General features: G+C 35.7%; 1 protein-coding gene across 3 annotated transcripts in view; it reads right to left on the bottom strand.

The window, feature by feature from the left end:
* The window catches only part of Lac_4 (Lachesin), a 398,804-nt gene that overhangs the window by 378,033 nt on the left and 6,859 nt on the right, over positions 1-13,912 (bottom strand). Inside the window, exon 1 of one of the 3 annotated variants that reach the window (XM_054230632.1) lies at positions 562-2,356. The exons of the other annotated variants lie outside the window; for them this stretch is intronic. The gene's annotated coding sequence lies outside the window, so the exon portion shown is untranslated. Of the gene's footprint in view, positions 1-561; positions 2,357-13,912 lie in introns of those variants that run through there. 3 annotated transcript variants of the gene reach the window in all.

The following is a 13,912-nucleotide window of genomic DNA, read 5'->3' as shown; positions in this document are numbered from 1 at the left end:
TTGGTGTGTAGCAAGATAACAACGAAATTGATAAGCAACGACAATGAGACAGTAAAAGTACAACAAAAAAGCGCACAAGTGAAAGACAATGTACGAAATGAAAAAAAGCAAAAAAAAAAGGCGAATTGGAGTGCAGATGTTGAGCACGAGCATGAAATTTGACGGCAATAAAACACAAGCTAAAGCGACACGAAGCTCAAGGTGTAAAACTTGAATGACCATCAAAAAGGTTATGACACATAAAGTGTGCAAACGAGTGTACGCCAGAATGTTTGTGGATGTGTGTGTGTGGGCATTTTTTTCAATTGCTCAACAACTAAAAAATATTTATAGCTGCCGCGCTGACTTAGAGAGGGTTGCGACTTATTTGACAGCCGTAAACACGCACTTGAGCGAAATTTGTGGGAATTCATACATTTTGAGGGCACCAACTACGCTTGTGGTGCTTTTCTTTCTGACTTGCTGATTTTTATTTTCATTTTTCTGCATGTAGGACTCATATGTGGTTGTAAAGTAAAAAAAATTATATTTTTTAGCAGAAAAAGTAAAGCTTGAACTTACCTTGTAAATTTGTATAAATAAATTTTATTCGCACGCAAATACAATGCCACAAGTGCCGGTAATATGCTTGCAGTTTTGTCGCATTGCCTGCCGGGGGACCCCTGTGAGTTCAATGGGGGAAATAAAGCAGCGCGACACGGCGTAACCTTGCGAATTTTACGAGCTACGAATATGAGAAATCCTTATTTACAACTGCCAGATGATGTCCTTCATGCGTGGCAGGCTGTCAGCGTGAGTTCAATGTTTGTATGTACTCGGAGTTAGGCGAAAAAGCAAAAGTCCAAAAGTCGGCGCTTCGCTTGACTGATGTACTTTTTGCATACAAATTGTATACTTTAGGGGGTCTAATGTGCACACACGTGGCTTGATTTTTACGTGCTGTCTAAGGGGTCATAAAAATCTTCAATTCACAATTTTTCACAATTTGTTGGCACAATAAAATTTCGCGCACGAATTGAAAAATTTACATACGTATGCGCATTTGAACATTTTACAAATTTTACAATGTTCAATTTGATTACATTTAAGTAGAAAATGAATTACTTTATGCGCCTACATGTAGGCAACACACATATAAAAGTGGGCCGCACACTTGTAGTGGGTATGTGGGTTGCGTATACGCCCCAGCACCTACAGCTGGCGTTAGAAGTTAGACTTTTCGCTTGACTGCAACGCAGCTAGACAGTGAGTGCTGTCGCGTTAGTCGACAGTCGACATGACATATCAGTTACAAAACTGCTGTGGCAAAAGGTTTGCTATGCACCAAAGTTGAAAGTTTCGGTTACGCGCCAACAAGTATGCAACGGAAATATGCGAAAACCACTTTTACTCACGGCAACTTTTCAATTTTATTTTATTTCCACGTTTTTCTGTGCTTTAGTACCTTTTTTCACGTCTAGAGACGTGACAAACGCACAAGCCAAATGTAAAACTGACTTTGTGATTTTGTTGTTTTTTTTGTTTTTGTTGGTTTTTTCACTTCTGACCAACTTTCCAACACATTCACAACTCACTTAACTTAACTTTTAGACGCAAAGTTTTGCCATACGATACGGTGCGCACGGAAAAGGTATCTAATACGGAATGTGAAATGGTAATTTGTTGCCACTCAAAACCAGCACTCAAGCGCTAGCATCTCTTTCTTCGCACTTTGCATGTTGCGCAGCGCCTGAAAGTATGTTACGTTCTTCAAGCTTACAATTTCTGTAGCTCTTCCGCTTCGGTTTTGGCACAGAAATATTTCGGGTTTTGTTGTTGCGCTTACAGATATATTTATTCTTTTTTAGTTCTATTTTATGTTATTTTTGAGTTCAAGCACAGATTTGCTGCCTACGTCAAAGTTTGTAGGGCACTCAAAGTGAAAGTGAAGCTGGCATAATTTAAGGCGCAAGCACTTGACACAAACTTGTTAACTTGATATGCGAAACGTAAATGCGAGTAAATATACTTCAATTACTTAGTAGTAGTTGTGCAGACATTTGACAAATGCTTATGCTTTTGGTGTTTTCAAAAGTGTCAAAGTGCCCTAAAGTAGGCTAGACCGATGCGAAATATGTGCAAAGTTAAACGTTAATGCTTTGCGGCTGTCACTTAGCTCATTGGTGTGTATTGTGCATTTATGTTACAAACTCTATGCTGACTTGTTAATGTGGCGCACAAATTTAGCATACCTTTAGGCGGTTTAATGATATCTATTTACTTTATTTTACTTAGTAAGTGCAGTTAGCTTAGCGTACAGTCTCTTTTGCTGCAGAAATACACTCACACAATTGTTTGCAATACATTTATTAGGCCAAAATTATTTAATTAATTAATTTAATTTTTTTCGCGCTGAGAAGTATACTATGCTTAGCAACTACGAGTTTCGTTTGCTATAATAAAGGGCTGCGTATAATTTTATTTAATCGATAAGCTCATCAATTTTATATGCCCTCGAATTTTATTGTATTTACACATTCACTTGTTTGGTGGTATCAACAGTTGTCTTGTTGCGCCTAAATGTATGCTAGTAGAAAGTCAAAGTTATTGAGTTATTGAAATGATTGCAAATAACTTTGGTTTTATTGGTATTTATTATTTTTATTATTATTATTGTATTTCAGTTTATTTATATTCAATAAGTTCATGCCATAATGCTGAATTTATATGTGCTTTTAGGCGCTATATATTTTCACTCACATATCAAATTATATTCGTTATTTGTTTTTATTTATTTTTTTTTCTCAAAATCGCATTATTATCACATCATTTTGTATTTAAACTTTTTGCCTAAAGTTATGCTCTAGTTTGTCAAAATTGCAACCGCCTAGTTGTAGACTTTAAATTTGGCTTAAATAACAATATTAATAACCTTCACCGTTATTTTCAGAATTTTTCCATTTTTTGTATTTATTTAAACGCTTGCATTTTATATATTATAGCACTCGAGTTTAACCCTCTGCTGCTTAATGCGTTCGGCCAATCGTTACTGCAATTATTGTCACACACAAAAGCACTACGAAAACCTTTTGACATTAACCGGGGTCAGGTATGCTTTACGCTCGATGCACTTTAGTGCGTTCGCTGCCAGCTTGCTAAAGTGGCAGCACGACACGACTAACGCTGTAGCAATTTCGTTTGCGAACGCTTGCGACTTCAGCACCGCGACCGAGACTTCCAACTGACCGACTTTCGTCTTAAATTAAGCCTCTTCGTGTGTGAACGTGTATACGGCTGTTGGTGCGCCGCCGACGCAGCAGCGCTCAACTGACACACCGACACACTGCACTTTTCGCCTGAGCAAAAACAATAATAACAAAGGCAACGTTGACTTTTCACCGACTCAATCGACACGCTTTCGTTTCGCGATGTTGAAATGTCAGCCAACCAGCCAACTAGCCAAGCAGCTAGCAAGCAAGCAAGTGGTAGCCTGATTTTCTAATGCACACACCTTTTAAAGCGCCTCGCTTTGCGCCTACAAGTATACAATGATTTTTAGTTTTATACTATTTTCTTGTTTATATGCTAATGCTCTGATTATGCAACGCACCAACACCGCACGAAATGTTTAATCGAGTTTATTAATACACGAGAACACAAATTATTTGCCATTTATTCTCATTTATTTTTCTACATTAAAATATTTTCCATAACGGTAACTACCTCAAACAACCGCAGTTCATAAAACGATATCGTTCACTTGGCAGCACAAACGAGCTATTTTGTGCGTTCAAAACGCATACGTACGAATTCAACGTTACCACTACCGTTGGTATCCTTAACGAAACTAACCGAGCGCATAGCATTAGTAGCATCCTTACAAAAACTCGGCCAATACTTTCCTACTTGTACATGTCTGCGCTGCCGAACAAGCATGCGACTGTGGAACGAAGCCGCCGAAAAACCGAGCGTTGCACGGCAAGTAGCTCGACTTGCATGCACACCTCCTGCTGCTGCTGCTGCTGCGTTCGTGTTACGAAATCCACCCGCCACAATTTGGGCTGCGTGCGTATCAAGCACACGGCTGTGGAAATGACAAAATTGTGACAGTAATTGCTTTTGTCTCTAACGGTTAAAAGGACAATACGCACTGTGAGCGTATGATTCGTGAGTACGTGAGCGTAATTGAGTTTTAGTCGTTGAGAGCGCATGCGTCAGCTCGCATATGTTCTCAAATGAGCGAATATAAGTGCAGTAAATTTACTCGCACTCTCTCACTTGTGGCGCTCTTGTGGAACGTAAGTGGCACTCAACTACTTTTCAATGCAACCCAGTGCGAAACGGAGTGGCAATGGTACGCTTCAAACATCTGGACATGAAACGTTAATTTGCTGCATCGACGCTGCTGTTCAAGCTGAAATACGGACAATTTAAGCACACTGCACCGCAGCGCAAGTTCAAGGAAAGCCTCACGCCTTTTATGAATGAAAGTTATGCAGCGAATGTTCAGCTGTTACTGTTCCGCTTCCAGGCAGTTTCATCAGGGTGTATTGTGTCCGTTTACTTCAGAATTAAATTTTACTACTATTTTTCAAATCTGATTTAAGTACTTTGGACCTATCCCAATTTTCTAAGTAAGAGCAAGACATTGTTTGTTGATGTTTTAGGTTATTTGGTTTGCACAGTCCTGATCTCACTAGAATCGAGGTTATGTAACCGAAATGTTGGCATATTTTTAGTTAGCCAAATAGGCCCAGTATTTCATAAAACAGCAGAGCTTGGTCTACATATTTCAAACATTGAAAAAAAGGCTTTAGCTTTTCTTGAACAAAATCACTATAAATTACACAAATATACCTAAGGATACAATCAGCAAAACATTTTTGTTGGGATATTTTAAGGAAACTCTCTACATATCAGTAGAGGTATAAAGATGAAATATCAATAATGACACGAAGATGATAAAACAGGCTGGGAAAAGCATAACAAAAATATTCATTGCGCAATATAATATCATTACACCAAGCAACCTATCTTGAAAAAACTTGAATAAATATTGATAAGTCCATAAAAGAAAAAAACCTTGGGATCAATGCAAATTTGAGAAGACTAAACGAGAAGATGCTCCTTCGATCGACGAATATTGAAAACTGTTGAAACTTTTGAAGCAGAAATATTGAAATGGTTACCAAATCTTTGGTGAATCTACTCTATCTAGAAAATGGGGGAATATTTGAGACCGTACATGATTTCTAGTTGTTCAACCACCTCTTTTAAGGACAATAATATTAAAAAAGGAAATAACTTTAGCTAAAAAATTTAAGCTGTATTTTTTAAATTTAAGCAGATTATCACAGAGTCACCGACCTCTCGATTCGACTCATTTAGATTGATGTTTCGATGTTCAAAAGTCACATAAGAAATGATAGCTAATTAGACCCAATTCTTTTGGGCTTTTGTTTCTTTCCGAATCATCGCTCAAGGAATGAGACATGATAATAATACATATAAAGATAACCAACCAACCAATAACCAACTCGCAGAACTCCATTTTAAGGGGCTATAATACAAAATTGGTCATCAAAAAATCAAAAATCTCGTATGTCATTGTATAGTAAATATATTCAAGAATACTTAGATTTAATTTGAGTTGAGTTATGATGTCAGCAATTTTGAAATATGTCGTTTCGAGAAAAACGTGTTTAAAGCTTCAACTATAGCGGTTTATGCTTGTGAGCGGTCACTCTTTAAAACACTGACATTCAAAAACTATACATGAAACAACCTTGCCGATTCCACAGTATAAACTATCTAAACTATAAAAAATCGATATAACAGTTCTGGTTATATCATTCGGAGGCATCTCGTTAGGTCAGATAACGTTCTAGTCAAAGCGTTACGCAAGTATATATTGATTAGAGTACCAACGAAAACTCTTTGTTATAAATGATATGGAATGGTATTTGATTTAAAAGCTAATTAACAAAAAAGAAAAAAAATATTTCTAGTTTAAATAAGACTTCACATTAATTAACCATAATTATGTCCATTAAATTTTTCAGAACTCTAAATCACACATTACCCTTGCATTTCTATAAATTATCTCCAAAGAACAATCACAGATACATTGCAGCACTACTATGTACACCTATAACAACTGCGTTTAGCAGTAAGCTGCAACTTTCACTAATATTTCACTAGTCAGTGGTCGCCTGTGCTCGCAACACCAAATGCAAGTTCATTATTTGGCTGCCGAGTGCAACTGATTATCTCACGTTGCTGATTTCACTTTTTGTTGCTGCGCGTGATAAGTGATTTGAACTTTGTCGTTGCACTCGGTTGTTATTGCGAAATGTGAGGTTATGATTTGCGCGGAAATAAAACATGAATCACGCATCAAGTTTCAAAAGCATTTTGCAGAAAGTGTGGAAATTTGTATTCGTTAGTTTGTCCATAGAATGGAAGCGAATTTAGTGGGGTTGTTTTAATAAGCATTTAGTTTATTTAGCCAAAAGTAGGAAGATACGTGTATATATTTCTGAAATATTGATAAAGCTTTACTCATTTTAAGTTGGTTTCTTCTAATTCTGTTTTATTTTATTATAGTTTTTTTATATACTAGCTACTTTAGTAGCTTTCATAAGAAATCTCCCGACAAGAATTTAAAACTAGACTTAATTCAAACCTGGTAAATACGGAATCTATATCGACGTCCAAATGAAGTAACGGGTGATTTTTTTGAGGTTAGGATTTTCATGCATTAGTATTTGACAGATCACGTGGGATTTCAGACATGGTGTCAAAGAGAAAGATGCTCAGTATGCTTTGACATTTCATCATGAATAGACTTACTAACGAGCAACGCTTGCAAATCATTGAATTTTATTACCAAAATCAGTGTTCGGTTCGAAATGTGAAATCCGCTTTTTTATCGACAAATTTTGTTCAGCGATGAGGCTCATTTCTGGTTGAATGGCTACGTAAATAAGCAAAATTGCCGCATTTGGGGTGAAGAGCAACCAGAAGCCGTTCAAGAACTGCCCATGCATCCCGAAAAATGCACTGTTTGGTGTGGTTTGTACGCTGGTGGAATCATTGGACCGTATTTTTTCAAAGATGCTGTTGGACGCAACGTTACGGTGAATGGCGATCGCTATCGTTCGATGCTAACAAACTTTTTGTTGCCAAAAATGGAAGAACTGAACTTGGTTGACATGTGGTTTCAACAAGATGGCGCTACATGCCACACAGCTCGCGATTCTATGGCCATTTTGAGGGAAAACTTCGGAGAACAATTCATCTCAAGAAATGGACCCGTAAGTTGGCCACCAAGATCATGCGATTTAACGCCTTTAGACTATTTTTTGTGGGGCTACGTCAAGTCTAAAGTCTACAGAAATAAGCCAGCAACTATTCCAGCTTTGGAAGACAACATTTCCGAAGAAATTCGGGCTATTCCGGCCGAAATGCTCGAAAAAGTTGCCCAAAATTGGACTTTCCGAATGGACCACCTAAGACGCAGCCGCGGTCAACATTTAAATGAAATTATCTTCAAAAAGTAAATGTCATGAACCAATCTAACGTTTCAAATAAAGAACCGATGAGATTTTGCGTTTTTTTTTTAAAAAAAGTTATCAAGCTCTTAAAAAATCACCCTTTATTACAGCATTTTTTTTTTAAGTTACTACACTAACCAATGTAGTTTCGAAAATAATGCCAAAATTTAAAAAAAATAATATATGATCGGTGAATGAAACCTTAGATATTTCATAAATTATCATCAAATTACAAATCCAAGCAAAATGTTAAAATTTGAAGATCTCCTCTTCATATCAAAAAAAAAAAAAAAAAAAATCACGGAAAATAACGACTTCGTATAATTTTCAAGTTCATTACAACTTCAACTGGAATTACACCTTTGACTATAATTACAACTTCAACTGTAATTACAACTTTAACTGGAATTACAACCTTAACTAGAATTACAACTTCAGCTGGAAATACAACTTTAACTGGAATTACAACTTTAACTGGAATTACAACCTTAACTAGAATTACAATTTCAGCTAGAATTACTACTTTAACTGGAATTACAACTTCAGCTGGAATTACAACTTTAACTGGAAATACAATTTAAACTGGCATTACAACTTTAACCAGAATTACAACTTCAGCTGGAATTACAACTTTAACTGGAATTACAACTTTAACTGGCATCACAACTTTAACCAGAATAACAACTTCAACTGGAATTATCTATAACTAGAATTATGACTTCAGCTGGAATTTCAACTTTAACTGGAAATACAACTTTAAATAGAATTATAACTCCAACTGTAATTAGAACTTCAACTGAAGTTAGTTGTAATTCGTGATACGATATATGAATTTGAAGTTTATTGGTCTAATATTGTGTAATTTCAACTTCAACTAACTAAAGATGTTATAGTATTAGGAACATTAATAATTACAATACCAAGTACTTTGATATCGAAAATGAATGATAATCAAATAAAACATAACTCTTCGCTGTACATTAAATATTTTAAATATAGATGGGTCAACAATAAGCAACTACAATCCTCGGAGATAAAGAAATTAATTGAGAATTTAGGAAGCATTATAAACATTTAATACTGTCACAAATTCTTTGAATCTATAACTAAAAAGTGAGAAATGCATGAACTTCAATCCTCCTACTCAAAGCGGTACGCTTACATATGTAGCTTCGTTAATATGTCCTGCGGTTGCAATTGAAAGAATCACACAATTTCAGTTACGCAAAGAAACCCGGAGAATGCATAAGACATAAACACTGCAACTAAGAACAACTATAACAACAACAACAACAACGATACTAAGCAACTAAACAACTTTGTAAGTAAAATGACAGTGAAGAGGAAATCTTTGAAAATCTGCTGGTTGGAATTGCACACCAAAGGACGATTGTCTTACAGCAATGTTGCGGTGTATGCGAGATTTCCACATCTTTTTATACGGCATCTTCATGTTGCTGTTGTTGTTTTTGTAAGCGACTGTCTTTTTGAGTGAATGTCGTAGCAGACATTTACACATTTATGCAGACATATCTGAGTGTAAGCATTTATTTAGCGAGCGCAAACACACACGCACACCAGCATCTGACACATTCGCAGAAAGTTACTATAGTCAACATACAACGGTACATCTATATATGCATGTATGCGTGTATGTGTGGGTAAATATGTGTTTGTATGTTTATGCCTCGCATGACTAGCGTCTTCATGCGATAATACATAGCTTGCTCTGCAATTTCTACAGTCTTGCTTTCCCTCGTTTCACTCTCCTTCCACTTGCCACTACATCCTCATTGCTTCGCCTCGCTGTGTCTGTTTGACATCTGTCTGCAGCTTTCCTGCATTTCTACTGTGCACATTATATTTTTAGGATTTCCTTGCATTTCGTTTACAACAAAACTCCCACTCTCCACTCTCTCTCCAGCAGCCTCTTAGTTGCTTTCTTTACTTGCTGCCGTTGGCGTTTGTATAAACTCTTGCACGCCCTCCCTTGCCTTCACCTCTTTTCCGCAACATGTTCGCACCCGCATCAATGTTGCTCGCAACTGCAATTTTTCGTGCAATTCTTACCAAAACAACAACAACAACATTTTTGCACCAAATTTAAAGTCCTCAAATGTTATTCTGGTATCTCACTTGCTTTTTTTGCCATGCCATTTCTGCTCGCATAAAATATACAATTTCATCGCTGCTCATGTCTTTAACTCGTTTGCCATTCGCATTGTGTATATTTGTACATTCCATTTATTTAATAATCCCACTGCTTGAAAGTGTATTTGGTGCTAAGCGGATGAAATCTTCAAATTTGCTGTTGCATTTTCCATCAATATGTGGCAAGCAAAGCACTTAACAGTGCAGATGATTTCGAACACGAAAGCTTCTCGCTTATGTACTTATATAAGGGTGTGATTGTCAGTGGTTACATATGATACTATGAATAATGTATTAAATAAATTCATAGTTATATAAATGTATTGATATTGGAAATTATTTAAACTACATATGTATACTATTATATACCTTATTTATATTAAAATTTAATAAACTCCACTGCTATAAGGGTATTCAGGTAGTATGTTGAATACCAGCCAATGCATTAGCGACCTCTACACCTAGTCTTTAAGCAAGTTCTTTTTATGAGCAAGTACAAAGGAACACTGAACTGGCTTAATATTTATATGTAGGTTTTTATTGTGTCACAATAAGCAAGAGGAACCGATAGCGAACCGATTCCTGTTTCTGCTATTGCCAATCCATTCCACTGAATTTGAATGAAGTTGGCTGCGATTGCTTGAAAGTGTATTTTAACAGTTGTTTTGAAGAGCTCATTTACATTGAAACTGTTTTTTTTATGCAAGAAATTTCTGTTTAGTTTCTTTTAAGTGATTTCAACTGATGTTTCGGATTTATAAATACCTCAAAACGGAGCTTAATCTATTTTTAAACCCCAAAGCTGTTTCTAGTATATATATGTATGTACTCTGAAGTGTTTTTAAATTTCTATATAAAGATATATCCAAATTATGAATTGCCGGAGACCTTTCTGGAGGCTTAGCCAAATATCTAGAGAACATTATATCAAATATTTATCCATATTACTCTAGAGCAATTTTTTAAGATTAAGATATATAATTTCCTTTTCCATAAATACAAATTTTAGTTCCTCAGAAACGAAGCTTAGTTATCGAAGACCAATTGAAATACCCAAAATAAAATGATACCAGAAACATTCACCTTCATATATTATGAAAATATTTGAATGATTGACGAAGAAAAGCTAATGCAGAAAATTAATTCTTCCAAAAGAAGTAAAGTACTTTAGACTTGGTCTTTTCTACCATTACTGGAGAAAATATGTTACATAGAGATCAGTAGAAAGGTGGAGAAGTATGTATACCTTCACATTTACTTAATCACTATAGAAAATAAATTCTCTGGAATATTGTGTTGGAATTTTAGGTCGATCCGAGTATAGTTTTGGAGATACAGTTTGAAGAAGTTAATTTTTTTCTCTGTTCTATTGCCACTCAAAACTTCGAGCTTGTCTCATAACTGTGTTTTCAAAGTCTGTTGTCAATATTTCTCGAAGTTTTCTAGACATAATTTACAAGGATTTAGGCGACGGATTTTTTCGATTAAAACTATTTAAAAAATGAGTCATTTTTTAGCCATTTTTTTTCGTAGAAACCTTAGCCAAAAATTAAATTTTAATCCAAAAATTAAATATTAATAGACGACGATAAGCGACGAGCAACATCTGTCAAATATTAAAATACGCGCGTTCTTATGGGCAGGGTTTTTTAGACAATAGTACAACTTCGCGAAAGCAGACTTGAAGTTATCACCAAATTACAAATGTTTCTAATATTGTCGACGACAATGGCCGCTGTAGAGCAGTCACTAATATGTGAAATGTAAAATTATTCAAAGTTCTAACAAGTACAACTTTATTTTGCCAGCAGAAGCGTAAAATAGTTTTAATTTCTCATTTGTAATAATAACACAAGTTTACAAATTCAGGTCAACTTTTGGATCTGAGCAGATAAGAACGATTCTTAACTATATTTGATATGCTGAATTCGAATATGCATTTAGTTTTTTAAGATTGATTCTAGTTTCCGAGTTCTCGCATGATAGCACCATTGTGCTGTTTCAAGCACAGTTTGCTAGAACAATAATTAAATATATCCGATTGAGGAAAATTCTCCCTATCTTACAGGCACTGCTTGATAAGCCTGGACATCAAAACGTCTCCGCTGAACCACTTGTAAATCCACAAGACATTTTCCTGCCACCTCTTCACATTAAACTAGGCCTTATAAAGAACTTTATCAAAGCAATTAACCGTGAAGGACCGGCTTTTCAGTATTTAGTTAAGTTGTTTCCTAAATTATCATATGCAAAAATCCAAGAAGGAATGTTTGTCAGATCTGATATTAGAAAATTAATGGCTGATAAAAAATTTACAAAATATTTATCGCCCGATGAAGCAGCCGCATGGGCATCTTTTCAAAATATCGTTCACCACTTTCTTGGTAATCACAAATCCCCTAATTTTAAGGAAATTATTGGCGATATGTTGCAAAATTATCGAAAGATTGGAGCTAGAATGTCTCTAAAGATCCATTTTCTGCATTCCCATCTCGATTTTTTTCCCGAAAACTTGGGTGATACGATCGACGAACAAGGAGAACGGCTAAAACAAGATCTAGCCAACATTGAAAGAAGATACCAAGGATTTTGGGATGAAGGCATGATGAGCAACTACTGTTGCACTCTAATACGTGAAACAGATACTAAGCAATACAAAAGGCAAAGTTCCACTAATCTTCATTTCTGATATGTTACTTTTAAGTTAATAAAATGAATATTATTAGACAAAAATCAGAAAAAATTAAATTATTGATTAATTCAAAAACTAGAATCAATCTTAAACAAGTAAGGAAAGGCTAAGTTCGGGTGCAACCGAACATTTTATACTCTCGCAATTTATTGAAGAAATTTAGCCAATACATATATGCGGAATAAAGCTCACCGTATTTTTGAAAAACCTATAATTAGGTATATGGGAGCTAGGAGAAGATACTTTTGAAAAACCAACAATGAGGTATATGGAGATGTCATGACCCGATTTTAATAATTTTTGGAACAGAGACACACTATTAGAAGAAAACAATTTCCTCTGAATTAAATTGAGATATCTGAGAGATTTACCCATATTTTCGGTTAAAATTTATCCTTAGGCGCTGAGTTCAACATGTTCGATATCTGGGGCCTTGAAAAGTTATGGTCCGTTTTCGACAATTTTTTCACAAGTGAAACCAGAGATGATATGCACTAATTGTGCAAAGTTTTATTCCATTATCTTCATTGGTTCCTTATGTATACATTATAAATTGAAGGAATAAGATGGATTTCAAAATTGAGTTATAAGGAAAGTAGTAATGGTTGTGAACCGATTTCGCCCATTTTTTGTCCGTGTTATCAGGGTCTCAAGAAAATATTATATACCGAATTTCATTCGAATCGGTCGAGTAGTTCCTGAGAAATGGTTTTTGACCCATAAGTGGGCGATGCCACGCCCATTTTCCATTTTGTAAAAAAATCTGAGTACAGCTCCCTTCTGCTATTTCTTCTGCAAAACATAGTGTTTCTGACGTTTTTCGTTAGTTAGTTAACCCACTTTTAGTAATTTTCAACCTAACCTTTGTATGGGAGGTGGGCGTGGTTATTATCGGATTTCAACTATTTTTATGGTGTGTGGTGGGGTATGTAAGAGAACCGACTGCAGAAAGTTTCGTTTATATAGCTTTATTAGTTTGCGAGTTAAATACAAATAACCGTTTTGTGGGCGGGGCCACACCCACTTCCCCAAAAAAATTACATCCAAATATGCCCCCTCCTAGTGCGATCCTTTATTCCAAATTTTACTTTTATATCATCATTTATGGCTTAGTTATGACACTTTATGTGTTTTTGGTTTTCTCCATTTTGTGGGCGTGGCAATGGTCCGATTCTGCCCATTTTCGAACTTGATCTTCTTATGGTGCCAAGAAATAAGTGTGCCAAGTTTCGTCAAGATATCTTAATTTTTACTCAAGTTACAGCTTGCACAGACGGACAGACGGACAGACAGACAGACAGACAGACGGACAGACGGGCAGACGGACAGACGGACGGACGGACAGACATTCGGATTTCAAATCTACTCGTCACCCTGATCACTTTGGTATATATGACTCTATATCTAACTCTTTTAGTTTTAGGTGTTACAAACAACCGTTATGTGAACAAAACTATAATACTCTCTTTAGCAACTTTTGTTGCGAGAGTATAAAAACGAAATGAAGATTCGGATTCAGTGTCATCAATTGTCA

This window comes from Zeugodacus cucurbitae, chromosome 5 (genome assembly GCF_028554725.1).
Source record: "Zeugodacus cucurbitae isolate PBARC_wt_2022May chromosome 5, idZeuCucr1.2, whole genome shotgun sequence".
NCBI lineage: Eukaryota > Metazoa > Arthropoda > Insecta > Diptera > Tephritidae > Zeugodacus > Zeugodacus cucurbitae.
This window is presented reverse-complemented; position numbering and strand designations above follow the sequence as displayed.